General features: G+C 36.3%; 1 protein-coding gene across 5 annotated transcripts in view; it reads left to right on the top strand.

The window, feature by feature from the left end:
• Window positions 1–15,119, top strand: part of BBOX1 (gamma-butyrobetaine hydroxylase 1) — a 480,949-nt gene that overhangs the window by 306,797 nt on the left and 159,033 nt on the right. The window lies entirely within an intron of this gene.

The raw sequence follows: 15,119 nt of genomic DNA, 5'->3' as shown, positions 1-15,119 counted from the left end.
AGCTACTTGGGAGGCTGAGGTGGGAGAATCACTTAAACCTGGGAGGCAGAGGTTGCAGTCAGCTGAGATGGGACCACTGCACTCCAGCCCGGGTGACAGAGGGAGATCCTGTCTCAAAAAATAAAAAAAAAAAAAGAGAAAGCATGTTGTGATTGATTTGTAATCTATGCTATGGCTGTGGTGTGGTCTATGTCGCATAATTGCCTTACTTGCACTAGGACATAAGCCCTGGAGGGTAAGATTGATTTAGCCTTAAATCTCATAGCTTCACACTGTAGACAATATATGGGAGAAAATGCAGTAATAAAATGTGAAAATGGTGTAAATTCATTGGCTTCTGAGAGTCTGATTTTAAAATAAAGACACGAGAGAAGATTTGAGGTTAAAATATGCAAGCACTGGCTTGCATAAAAATTAGAAGTGATGGTAACTTACTCATAGTCTCAACCTGAATATTTCAATCAGAGAGGAGGTAGAAGATTGAAGGCTGGTGCGCAAAGAACTTAGAAAAACTGTAAGTCAGAATGGCTGTTCTTAAAAGTGCAAGCAAAGCCCAGTTCAAGATTGTGTCATGGTTAAGGGTGTGGCCTCTTCAATCCTTGTGGCAGGCAAATCCCTATCTGAAGATGAATGTCTCATCTTAATTAATGTTGGTACAGTTACATATTTAAAATATTTTTACTTAACTCATCTTGCATCTAGAGTGTGCTAACTAAAGTAACTGAGTATGAAGACTTCTCAGAGTAAATACATGAATAATTTGACATTCATATGTACAGCCTTGTATAAAGACAAGGAAGAATAAACTCTACATTTTGCTCATGATAATTCAAGATACAGCCAGTCTTTCCATTTGGTCTCTTTGTTTTCACCATAGCAGGCCCCAATGACATTCAGACTCTAAATTTGGGGGGATCTACTGTGAAGGGTTCTATGATCAGTCACAGCCTCAGCATCCCTGGGTTCAAATTTTCAAGGGAGAGCAATTCGTAGGCCAGGTGTTTGTTCTTGGCTCATTCCTCTTTTGCCAGTGGGGCAGTGGACAGGACAGGTTAAACTAAAAGGAAAAGTTGACTGAAATGTCCAGCATGAATATGTCATAGCAAGAAGAAGACATAATACAATCTCACATCTTTAGAAGGTAGCACCAATACCAACAAATACATGAAGCCAGGATATAAAGCTCAGCGCAGAATAAACAAATGATTTCCAATAACTGAGTAAACTGCTTTTTTCTCCATCACTGGAGGAGCTCAAACAGACCTCAGTGACCACATGCTAGTGATGTGATTGAGAATATGCCTGTATTGCTGGGAGTTAGATTAGACAATATCTAAGAAACCTCCTTCCAATAGACTCCATGATTTATTGACTCTATAGCAAAACATAAGAAAAATCAAGTTGATTAGTATTATATCACATATAAAATCCAAGTATTTCACTATGTTTTTCATAGGGAAGCAAGTCACTCCATGCCTCACAATGTATCTTCCAATGCAATCTGTGCTGTGCATATCCAGAATAGATACTATATACAAGATTCCCCAGAAAAAAAAGCAGACAAGTGATAACAGAGCATTAATTTGCAGTCACATCCCTGGGATCTATCAATGGATGGTGACTTGGCTGGGGGAAAACAAAGAGTACTATCATATGTGATTCTCAATACAAAGATGTGCATTGAAAAGCAGCTGACGCTTCGCTTCTTTAACACTGACTCAAAGAAGTGAAAGAGGTGGCAGAACCCTTAGATCTTTAACAAACATCAGCTTCTTGTATCACATCTGGGCCTGGCCTCCCAGAAATGGATGTTGTGTGGTTGGATAGGGATGTAAGTATGAATAACAGTACGGATAACATTGTTGGACACCAGGAGTATTAGAACTTTCTGGACTTTTTCATGCATTCTTATGAAAATAAGTTCCCATTACAAGTTTTTCTGAAAAAAATACGTTTTTCTAAAACATAATTTTGGTGTATTATGACATTTCAAAAACAGAACAGATTAAAGCAACTTTTATTCATTCTACAAATGTATATTGAACATCTGTTCTCAATCACACAATGAAGTTTCCTTAGAGAGAAGACAGAAAATTTAGAGCAAAGATAATGTCAGAGTGGTTATGGAGATCCACACTAATTTTGAGAAGCCTTAGATTCCTTCATTCTTAGGGAAAGTTCTTAGGGAAAGGTTAACACAGTGGAAAAGAGCTTCGGTGCTTATATTAGGCACAGTTGCATTAAATTCACAGCTCTTCACTTTACCGGTTGTATGACCTTAGGCAAGTGCGTTTACCTCTATGAGCCTCAATTACTTCATCTGCAAAATAGGAATTAAAAAATGATAATTCTGATTTCCTATGACCGTCACAAGAATTAAATTAAGTATGAAAAGCACTTGCCCAATGCAAAATGTTCAATGTTGCATTTCTTTGGCTCTAAGACACACCTTTTATTAATTAGGATGTGTTTTATAATAATGACAACTTATACTCATTGTTGACCATGTACCAATTGTTAGATGTTGTTTTCTGTGCTTGTGGATGGTTATATTATTTTCATTTAAATTGGTATATGTACATAGTTGTTTCTATATCTGCTGCATTTTAAGTGTCTTAAAGAAGGTTACGTTATTATTCCACATTAAAATAAAAATTATTGTATATTCTAGAGGTCACAGAAAAAAGAGTACTGAAACATTTAATTTTAGGCACACAAATATCATCATTGCAAAAATCACCAAAATTCCATATTTTCTGGCAAGGCAACAATCAAGTGCTTAACAGGACCTAAGAAAGAAAGGTACCCACAAGTAAATGATGCTGTTACCTTTTGCAACCTAAATAGCTACAAAAATTACCTATTACACACCTAGCTATGGAACTAAAGAGAGCAGTAACTAGTAAAGCGGTAAAGCAATGAGAGGCTAATGTGACCAATTCATATTTTACAGAGAACAAGTGATAAAGTATTAAACAGAAATTTGTGAAAAATCTACATCTGACTTTGAGCTTAAATTCCAAAGATATAAGATCAATGAAGAAAAAAAGAAAAAGAAACAAAGGAAGAAAGAAAGGGAGAGAGGGAGGAAGAGAAGGAGAGAGAGAGAGACAGAGAAAAAAGAGGAAGGGAGAAAAAGAGGAAGGAAAAAAGGGAGAGAGGGAGAAAAAAGAGAGGAAGGGAGGAAGAGTAGAAGGAAGAAAGGAAGGAAAGGAGGAAAGGAGGGCAGGAGGGAGAGAGGGAGGAAGGGAAAGTACCATCATTAAAACTTGTAGAATAGGTATAATTGGCTTAGAAGAAAATCCTAGAGACAATAGTGGAACATTGTGTTATGAATTTTTATCATTTGTGGGTATTAATGATGAGTTCAGAAGTGATTTAGAAGTGGTAGCCTACGAATGGAAAATTTTAGGAAGTGTACAACAAAATTAATTTATTTTATGTTTTTCTTTCAATACATTCTCCCAAAATGATAAATGATAAAAGCCTGAATTTAAATCTAAAAGATTTTTTTAATAAGAATAAAATAAAGATTTGAGTAAGATAACATTCTGTTCTTTTTTTTTTAATCTAATAACTTTTTTGTTGTTATGGCCAACAAAATAATGGTGCATCTTAAAATTGATAAGATCTTAGAATGGATAAAATATCTAAGTGTTAGCTATTGCAATATAGCTGTATTTCCATAGTATTAGCAAGATTTCTCTCAAAAAATATTTATTGATGACAAATGGAGTCACTTTTCACTTTCAAAGTTGCACTGTAGCTGCTGGGGTCCAATTTACAGTAGGTACAACAATAACCAAGCTATTAGACCAAAAAAAATTTAGCCATTTACCTACTTTCTTCATCTCAAGTACAGTTGTATAATTTCCTGGAAATTTTCTCCTGGATAGCTTTTGGTAACACTTTTGCAAGTTTCAGACAAATGGAGTTAACACGTCAGCTAACCATTGTGATTGACTCAATCTGTCTGTTTAGTCCAAGAAGTGATTCAATCAATTTTTTCTTCAGTGAACTTCCAGCCAGGGCTGTAAGAACCCAACCTTAATAGTCTGCAAACAAGAAAGATACTGGAGACGATTCTGAAGGTCATAACCAAGACAGCCCTTGAGAAATGTTGCCTGTCATCTAAATTTGTCTTGAGTTTTACCCTCCTTCCCCATCAGTAACTCATTGTAGGCTTGAGTTACACATGTGCATGTACACACACGCATATACACAACACAAGCATACACACACAGTACTTTCTAGGCTTTCAGTTGGCTGTCAAGTACCAGAATACAGAAAGTTAAACACAAGCAATATTCTAGGAGAAAATATTTGCAGTTCTAGTGGGATGATAACCTGAAAGGTGATGCTTTTTGTCCCCTGCAATCTATTTGTGAAAGGATACAATGGAAGAAATGAAAATAAAAATAATGTAATTTATGACTTTAAAGCTCCCAGCAACTCAGATCCTGGCATAAACAACAGGTTTGGAGGAATATTTAGCTAGCCAGCATTTCCTACTACAGCGAGAACACATAGAACTTCTATGAGCTACAAGAAACAGGAAGAAAACTTTTGAAGTAAAACAGTTGGGCAGAATGTGGTAAGCCTACATCTTTTTCGCTCCAAGTCCTGGAGTGGGAGTAACAGAAAGTAATAGAACTCCTAATATAAACTCAAATTCAAAAGTAGAAAATTCATAGGCCTTTTTTCCTGGGTGAAGCTCTGCAAAATGATAGGCAACTAAAAGAAATGTCCCACACTTCCAAGATCTAGCAGTAGCAGATAGGGCACAGGGACCTGTTGCATCTGAAGGTGTAGGAGGTCAGCGAGACCCTCAGAATTTTTTATGTTACCATAACATATGAAGAAAGAGTAAAGATTACTACATAAATTATCAATCTTTTGCTGGCTGTAACTTCTGGTGTCCTCATCATGTCTGGTTTCTGCTCTAGTGGCATCATTTTGCTGGATTTATCATGTGGTATATTTTGAATTGAGCAACTTACACCATCATGCCAGGAGTGATCTTACTGAATCGGAGCCACTATCATCTCATTTCCTGGCTGCCTCTTTCATGGCTTATTTTGAACCCATAAGAAAGTGAAAGTTGCGGCACTACTCACAATAGCAAATACTTGGAACCAACCCAAATGTCCATCAATGATAGACTGGATTAAGAAAATGTGGCACATATACACCATGGAATACTATGCAGCCATAAAAATGATGAGTTCATGTCCTTTGTAGGGACATGGATGAAGCTGGAAACCATCATTCTCTGCAAACTATCTCAAGGACAGAAAACCAAACATCGCATGTTCTCCCTCATAGGTGGGAACTGAACAGTGAGAACACTTGGACACAGGAAGGGGAACATCACACACCGGGGCCTGTTGTGGGATGGGGGTAAGGGGGAGGGATAGCATTAGGAGATATACCTAATGTAAATGATGAGTTACTGGGTGCAGCACACCAACATGGCACATGTATACATATGTAACAAACCTGCACATTGTTCACATGTACCCTAGAACTTAAAGTATAATAAAAATATATATATAAAATTTAAAAAAAGAAAGTGAAAGTTGCTTTGCCAAGAAAAGAGTGGGAAACTAGGTCTTTCAAGTCTGGATTTTCCATCTACACTACAAAAAGAAAGATTGCTTAACAAATATTTACAATATTACTCTAGGTGAAATAATATTTTAATAGCTTTATTCAGGTTTAATTGACATGTGATAAGCTACAGTTCAAGTATAAAATATGGTTATTTGACAGGCATATGGGTTCACATTTTATATATCTGTGCAACCATCACCACAATCAAGATAATGAACATGTTCATAATCCCCAGAAGTTTCCTACTGCAATCACTATGAATTAATTTGAATTTCCTAGAATTAAATATAAATGAAATCATACAATATGTACTCTTGTTTATCTGGCTTCTTTCATTCAGATAATTATTTTAAAATTCTTCCATGTTGTTGCCACTATCAATAGTTCATTTCTTTTTGTTGCTGAATAGTATTCCCTATTTTAAATATACTGCAATTGTTTTTTCACCTCTTGATGAACATTTGGGTTATTTCCTGTTTATAGCTATTACTAATAAAGCTGCTATGAATATCCATGTGTCAGTATGTATGAGCATACATTTCCATTTATCTTGGGTACACATCTAGGAATACAATGACAGAGCCATATGGTAGATTTATGTTTAAAGTTTTATTAAACTACCAAACTATTTTCCAACACGGTTGTACAGTTTTATGTTTTTGCTCACAGTATATGAGAGTTCAAGCTGCTCCAATGCTGTACTCCTTCTAAGGACAGTATTGTCATATTAAAATTTTAGAAGTGCTTATAAGTGTGTAATACAGTAGTATTACATTATGGTTTTAATTTGCATTTTGCAGATGACTAATTGTCTTGGTCCATTTTCTGTTGCTTATAGCAGAATACCTAAAACTGGGTAATTCGTTAACGAACAAAATGTACTTTTTACAGTTCCAGAGGCTGTCCAAGGTCAAGGGGGGACATCTGGTGAGGGCCTTCATGCTGGTGGAAGACTCTCCACGTCTTTGGAATCCATCCTTTGGTGAAGGAGCTAAGCATGTTAGCTCAGATTTCTCTTCCTCTTTTTTTTTTCTTAAACTTACCTCAAGTAGGCATTGATCTCATCCTCTTCTTATAAAGCCACCAGTATTGCTCCTGTGTAAGCATATTACTTCATTAACCCATAATTCCATTAATTCATGAATGGATTAATCTATTTATGACGGCAGAGGCCTCATGACCTAATCACCTCCTAAAGGTACCACCTCTCGATATTGGCACATTGGGGAATGAATTTCCACATGAGTTTTGGAGGGGGCAAATCTATAACACTAATATTGCTGATAAATTTTTCATATGCATATTTCCCAATATATGCATATATTTTCTTAGATTACAGGTCTGTTTAAATCTTTTGCTCATTTTTATTGGATTATTTGCTGTCTTATTATCAAATTTTGGGTGTTCTTTATATATTCTGATCACAAATTCTTTGTCAGATATGTGATATGCTAATCATTTTTACCATAACTTTTTGTTTTATTAACAAAGTCTTTCAAAGAAAGGTTCTTAAATTTGATGAAGTCATCTTTATCAATTTTGTCTTTTCTATGATTTTATACAATATTTTAAATAATTTTGTGCATGAAACATTTGTGTTAAGTACTTAATGTGTGGAATTTTCCACCTGTGGCATCATGTGAGAACTAAAAAACTTTCTGATTTTGGAGCATTTCAAATTTTGGATTTTATGATTAAGGATGATCAACTTGTATTCCAATTCCACTTGTTGAAAAACTTATTTTTCCATTGAATTACTTTTGCAACTTTGTCAAAAATCAATTAATGATTAATGTGCAGGTCTACTTCTGGATTCTCTGTTCTTTTTCATTGATCTTTTTCTCTATTTTGATGCCAATATAGCATTGTTTAGATAACTGAAGCTTTTAATGTATCTTCAAGTGACATAGTACAAGTTATCCAAATGTATTCATCCTTTTCAAAGTTATTTTAACTATACTAGATCTTTTGCATTTCCACATGAATTTTAGAAACAGCTTGTCGGTTTATAAAAATGTTTGCTGGTATTTTGATTTTCAACCCCATTTTCTCAACTCAAGGAGACCACTGGACTCCAACTGGGCTCCCCTTCCCTACACGGGGCTGGTTTCCTATCTCCCAGGAGTCACTGTCCTCCATTGGCTAATGCCAATGACTTGAAAACTGTCGTTTAATATATTGTGTCTGGTATTTTAGTTATTTCAGGTTGGAAGGTATAGTCAATGTCTGTTATTCCATCTTTTCCAGAAGTGCATCGATATGATTTTTTAATGTCTTAACTATAATATTTGTGTTAATGTATTCTCCAGTTTTTTGATTTTGGTTATTTGGGATGACATTTCTCAATCAACAGGTGTTCTTCCCCAAATTAAAATACCTAGAAACCTCTTCTTATTTAGGATTCTAAGGCCAGAATTTTAACATATTAAAATATCTAAAGTAAGAACAAAACACAGAAATATTAACCTAAACATTGCGAAGCACTTACAATCCCAATGAATCCAAAAAGCCTGATGTTTGGTTTCATATACATGTAACACCAGAATGCTTACTTTTTGTTTTTCCTGACAGCTATTAAAGTTTATATCCCTGAGTGGAAACTACAGTGAATTCACCATTCCACAGCTAATCCCTTTCGTCCCTTCAAGCAGCTTTGGAATGCAGCCATAGCTGAGTCAAGGAGAGCTCACAAGGTTAAAAATAAGAACTATTTTCCTCTAATTAGGGATCATTAAAAAATCATTCTACAAGTGGAAAGCAAATTTTTTAATGACAAGTCATATATGATTGTTTTTAAACTTGCTTATATTATTCTTGACAGAGTTCTTTTTTCTCTTGAGATCATTTTGTCCTTTTCCATTTGGCTTCCATTTTGGAGATAAAGCTATTATCAATAAACCATTCGAGGAAGAGACAAAAGGAAGATGATATCCTGGGCAGAAAGCCCCATTTCATCTTAACCAAACTTGTGCATGGACCTCTACCACAAACCCAGCAGTGAAGTGGCTGGTATTCCTTATACTAATAGAATCTAAGAAAAACTGAGAACACTTTTATCTTGTGTTCTCTCTATACCAAATATTTGCAGACCTATTTTATTACTGTACTGCCACAACAGTGTTATTATAAATTACCAGTCTTTCCACTATTCATAAATTATAATTTGTTGTCAGTTTGTACAAGACACTGATCTACTTTGGGGAAAAACTAAAAACAATGTTCTCTATCTTAGAGATTATTGAGTCTTTCTAAACACCATCAGTTACTTGGCTACTAGGCAGACTGCCGCAGTAGTACATGCTCTGTTTTTAAACATTTTAAAAATCCAAACTTCATTTTTATTTTTTCTACAGCTTTGAAAAAAACATTTCAAAAGTTATATTCCATGATTAATGTTAGGACCAAGGAACATTCTGTCATTAAATTCTTTTAAAACCTGTCCTCTTTATTTTTCATTTTTGAGAAAGGGAAATTATACCTTTTCCTCTATTTTCTTTACAATAACATTAGCATGTGGACAATCTTACATCTTCAAACTTGGTTTAAACAGCCCTGAGGAAAAACTTTATTTATAGTAAAAGAAATGAAAGGAAAAAATGTGGTATCCAGAGATGTGGATCCTAAAATTTTTTCTCATGTACATTGCCAGATACAAATTAGGCTATGAAGCTACTGTAAACCAAAAAATGTCTGAGACAGGTCTCAATCAATTAAAGATTTATTTTACATATATGTGTTTATAATAAATTAGAGGTTTATTTTGCCAAGGTTGAGGACACGCCTAAGAAAAAGAGACATAAGTTACAGTGGGATCTGTGGCTTGTAATTTTTCAAAAGAGGGTTTTGAAGACTTCAATATTTAAAGGGGAAAAGGTGCCCAGAAAGGGAAAGATGAAGAGTCAATTATCCATTCGTCCCATGCTCAGCAAATCTGCATTTAACATAAGATAAAACAAACACACAGTAGTAGAAGTTAAATGTGCATCCATCTTAGGGTGGGTGGAGGGGTGATTTCTAGTCTTGTCTTTGTCCCTCCCCTGTGAATGTAAGCTGTTAACTAACATTGTCAGAGTGAAAGAGGCCACCTGAGGAGCTATGTAGCCATCTATTAATATTTTGCTGCTGTCTATTTCGGAACAAAAGGAAGGTAGTTTTTCTTCCATGACTCAGTCCCCAAGCTTAAATTTTCCCCTGGCATAGTGAGTTTAGGGTCCCAAGATTTTATCTTCCTTTCACACTACGTAATAGAAATCCCCTCTGTTTATGTGATGGTGTGAGGCAAAATCTGGGGAAGCAGTAATTGTCTTAATAAATATACAAGGGACTTGAAAATGAGAAAGGAAAATTTAAATCCAGTTGTTCCGAATCATTTCAGTCGACTATACTTCCTGGATTTTAGAGTTTCTGGTTAGCTCTCTGTTACCAGAAAGGGACGCCCAATCCAGACCCCAAGAAGGGTTCTTGGATCTCACACAAGAAAGAATTCAAGGTTAAGTCCACAGAGTAAAGTGAAAGCAAGTTTATTAAAGAAATAAAGAAACCAAAGAATGGCTACTCCATAGACAGAGCAGGGTGTTCCTGACAGCAAGAGGAGGAACAAGCCCACCTTAGGTACAATGCTTGTTTATGTATAAGATAACAAAGCAAAAAAAAAAAAAAAAAAAAAAATGGGGGAGATGTCATCTAGTAAAAGGCCTCCCGACATAGGACTGTTAACCTTTGTGTAACTGCTGACTTTTACAAGAATCTACATTATCTTTAAGCAAAACTTATTCTTAAACTAAAAATGCTTTTGTTCTTGAGATATCAGGACATCAGGATATTTCCTGGGTCTATGAAGTCCTGGGTCTCTTTAGCAAACATTATTAATCTGCTCCCTTAACCATAAACATCTTGTGGCTAAGAATGCTTAGCCTCCTGGGAATGCAGCCAGCAGGTCATCTTACCCAGTCCCTATTCAACATGGAGTCACTCTAGTTCGAATGCCTCTGACACAGCTAGCTTCATATAGAGAGGCTTTATCGCAAAATAACATGCTACAACACATAATGATTACATCTTTCCTCACGTGGCCTTCCAACCAAACCCCATGGCTAGTAATAAAAATCCCAGCTCATGAAAAATCAGAAACTTAACTTCAAAGTCCACAGTAATGGAACATGCTAATTGTATTTCGACCACAGAATGAATTTATGAGTCTCCTGAATCCATAGAGCTTGTGTATTGTCTACAGAGCGAAATGGTTTAGAAGACTAATACAAATGAGAGCCTGCAGTTTGCGGTCCCAGGATCAGGATGTCAGGGAAGTTTCTGCCTAAAGAATGTGAAGTCAGAAGCCAGAGGAGGGGAATGCTTTTAAAATGTGGCCAAAATTTTTCTGCCCTTCTGTACTATTTCCTATTATTATTATTATTATTATTATTACTATTATACTTTAAGTTCTAGGGTACATGTGCACAACGTGAAGGTTTGTTACATGTGTATACATGTGCCATGTTGATGTGCTGCACCCATTAACTCGTCATTTACATTAGGTATATCTCCTTAATGCTATCCCTCCCCCTCCTCCCTCCCCTCTGCCCCCACCCAACAACAGGCCCTGGTGTCTGATGTTCCCCTTCTTGTGTCCAAGTGTTCTCATTGTTCAATTGCCACCTATGAGTGAGAGCATGCGGTGTTTGTTTTTTTGTCCTTGCGATAGTTCGCTGAGAATGATGGTTTCCAGCTTAATCCACGTCCCCACAAAGGACCTGAACTGAGACGTTGTCTCTCCGCCCAGGCTGTGGCGCGATCTCCGCTCACGGCAAACTCCGCCTCCCGGTTTCACTCCATTCTGCTTCAGCCTCTCCAGTAGCTGGGTCTACAGGCGCCCAGCTAATTGTTTTTTCTTTCTTTTTTTTTTTTGTATTTTTAGTAGAGACGGGGTTTCACTGTGTTAGCCAGGATGGTCTTGATCTCCTGACCTCGTGATCCGCCCGCCTTGGCCTCCCAAAGTGCTGGGACTACAGGCGTGAGCCACCGGGCCCGGCCCTATTTCCTTTTGTGTTGTTTCTTTTTTCTTCCTAAAATTTATAATATATCACATTGTGGAAAATATGGGGAATGCACACCAAATTAAAGACCAGATCAGAGAAGAATATCCGTATTGCCTATAATCTCTCCATAGAAGTAAGCATACTACATTTTGTCATACTGCTGTCCTGGCTTTGTATTCTTGCTTTTGTTGTTGTTTCCTGTATTAAGCATATTTCGTACAGTATTGTATCATAATCATGTCTCATCTTGCTAGAAACATTTTTAAATTTAATTTTCAAAATTTGCAAAATATTTGTAACACATGGAACCCTGTAATTAAGTTTTGGTTTGTTTGTTTGTTTTCTATTTGAGGCATCTTGCTTGTTTCCAGGTTTCTATTCTGAGAAACAATGCAGCAATGAATATCTTTGCTCGCAATATTTTTCATGCATTTCTGTTTATTTCTCTGGCATATATTTTAGAAGTAAAATTACTGGGCCAAAGGAAATGAACTTATTAAAAAAATTTACTTCAAGTTCTGGGATACATGTGCTGAACGTGCAGGTTTGTTACATAGGTAAACCTGTGTCATGGTGCTTTACTGCACCTATCAACCTGTAGTCTAGGTTTTAAACCCCGCATGCCTTAGGTATTTGTACTAATGCTCTTCCTCCCCTTTCCCCTCACCCCACGACAGGCCCCAGTGTGTGATGTTCCCCTTCCTGTGTCCATGTGTTCTTATTGTTCAACTCCCACTTAATGAGTGAGAACATGCAGTGCTCGGTTTTCTGTTCCTGTGTTAGTTTGCTGAGGATGATGATTTCCAGCTTCATCCATGTCCCTGCAAAGAACATGAGTTCATTCTTGTTATGGCTGCATAGTATTCCATGAAATGAACATTTTAAAATCTCCTGACACAACCATATTTCTTTGCAGAAAGATCAAACAGATTTATAGCCTCACCTCCAATACATGAGAATGTTTGTTTCTCTGTGTCCATATGGTGTCAGGATATATATTTCTTGTCACTAAAATATAAGAAAAAAAATCTTTTTTTTATTTTTGGCTTTTTATTACTTTTGAAGCTATATGTTAAATAGGTATGTAATTTTCTCTACTGAAATCTGCTTATTTATGTTTCTTGCTCATTTATCTTTTGAGGTGCTATGCTTTTCTTACCGGTTTCAGTGAGCACAGTTTACTCTAAGCAGATTAACCATTTTTGGGTGTTTTTGGATTTGTTTTTCCTTTATTTCTTTCAAAAGAAAAAAAAAAACGGGATATATGTGCAGAACATGCAGGTTTGTTGCACAGGTATATGTGGGCCGTGGTGGTTTGCTGCACCTATTAACCCATCCTTTAAGTTCTCTCCCATCACCCCAACCCCCAAAGAGGCCTTGGTGTGTGTTGTTGCCCTCTCTTGTGTCCATGTGTTCTTATTGTTAAACTTCCACTTATGAGTGAGAATATGCAGTGTTTGGTTTTCTGTTCCTGTGTTAGTTTGCTGAGGATGATGGCTTCCAGCTTTATCCATGTCCCTGCAAAGGACAAAATCTCATTCCTTTTTATGGCTGCATAGTATTCCATGGTGTATATGTACCACATTTTCTTTATCCAGTCTAACATTAATGGGCATTTGGGTTGGTTCCATGTCTTTGCTGTTGTGAATAGTGCTGCAGTACACCTACATGTAGATGTGTCTTTATAAAAGAATGACTTATATTCCTTTAGGTATATACCTGGTAAGGAGATTGCTGGATCAGATGGTATTTCTGATTCTAGATCTTTAAGGAATTGCCATACTGTCTTCCACAATGGTTGAACTAACTTATATTCCCATCAACAGTGTTAAAGCATTCCTATTTCTCCATATCCTCACCAGCATCTGTTGTTTCCTGACTTTTTAATAATCACCATTCTGAGTGGCATGAGATGGTATCTTATTGTGGTTTTGATTTGCATTTCTCTGATGATCAGCAATGTTGAGATTTTTTTCATGTGTTTATTGGCCACATAAATGTCTTCTTTTGAGAAGTGTCTGTTCATATCCTTTGCCCACTTTTTGATAGGGTTGTTTTTTCTTGTAAATATATTTAAGTTCCTTGTAAATTCTGGATATTAGACCTTTGTCACATGGGTTGATTGCAAAAATTTTCTCCCATTCTGTAGGTTTCCTGTCCACTCTGACAATAGTTTCTTTTGCTGTGAAGAAGCTCTTTAGCTTAATTAGATCCCATTTGTCAATTTTGGCTTTTGTTGCTATTGCTTTTGGCATTTTTGTCATGAAGCCTTTGCCCACACCTATGTCCTGAATGGTATTGCCTAGGTTTTCTTCTAGGGATTTTATGGTTTTGGGTTTTACATTTAAGACTTTAATTCATCTTGAGTTAATTTTTGTATAAGATGTAAGGAAGGGGTCCAGTTTCAGTTTTCTGCATATGGCTAGCAAGTTTTCCCGGTACCATTTACTGAATAGGAGATCTTTTCCCCATTGCTTGCTTTTGTCAGGTTTGTCAAAGAACAGATGGTTGTAGATATGTGGTGTTATTTCTGAGCTCTCTGTTCTGCTCCATTGGTCTATATGTGTGTTTTGGTACAAGTACCATGCTGTTTTGGTTACTGTAGCCTTGTAGTATAGTTTGAAGTCAGGTAGCATGATGCCTCCAGCTTTATTCTTTTTTATTAGGATTGTCTTGGCTATATGGGGTCTTCTTTGATTCCGTATGAAATTTTAAAAAGTTTTTTTTTTTTCTAATTCTGTGAAGAAAGTCAATGGTAGTTTGATGGGAATAGCACTGGATCCATAAATTACTTTGGGCAGTATGGCTATTTTCACAATATTGATTCTTCTTACCCATGAGGATGGAATGTTCTTCCATTTGTTTGTGTCCTTTCTTATTTCCTTGAGCAGTGGTTTATAGATCTCCTTGAAGAAGTCCTTCACATCCCTTGTTAGCTGTATTCCTAGGTATTTTACTCTTTTTATAGCAATCGTGAATGGGAGTTGATTCATGATTTGGTTCTGTGCTTGCCTATTGTTGATGTAAAGGAATGCTTGTGATTTTTGCACATTGATTTTGTATCCTGAGACTTTGCTGAAGTTGCTTATCAGCTCAAGAAGTTTTTGGGCTGAGATGGTGGGGTTTTCTGAATATAAAATCATGTCATCTGCAAACAGAAAATTTGACTTCCTCTCTTCTTATTTGAATACCCTTTATTTCTTTCTCTTGCCTGATTGCCCTGGCCACAACATCCAATACTGTGTTGAATGGCAATGGTGAGAGAGGGCATCCTTGTCTTGTACCAGTTTTCAAAGGGAATGCTTCCAGCTTTTGCCTATTCAGTATGATATTGGCTGTGGGTTTGTCATAAATAGCTCTTATTATTTTGAGATACATTCCATCAATACCTAGTTTATGGAGAGTTTTTAACATGAAGGGATGTTGAATTTTATCAAAGGCCTTTTCTGCATCTATTGAGATAATCATGTT

Source organism: Hylobates moloch, unplaced genomic scaffold, assembly GCF_009828535.3.
Source record: "Hylobates moloch isolate HMO894 unplaced genomic scaffold, HMol_V3 SCAFFOLD_11, whole genome shotgun sequence".
Lineage (NCBI taxonomy): Eukaryota > Metazoa > Chordata > Mammalia > Primates > Hylobatidae > Hylobates > Hylobates moloch.
Note: the sequence above shows the minus strand (reverse complement) of the source record. Positions and strands in the feature narration are given on the sequence as shown.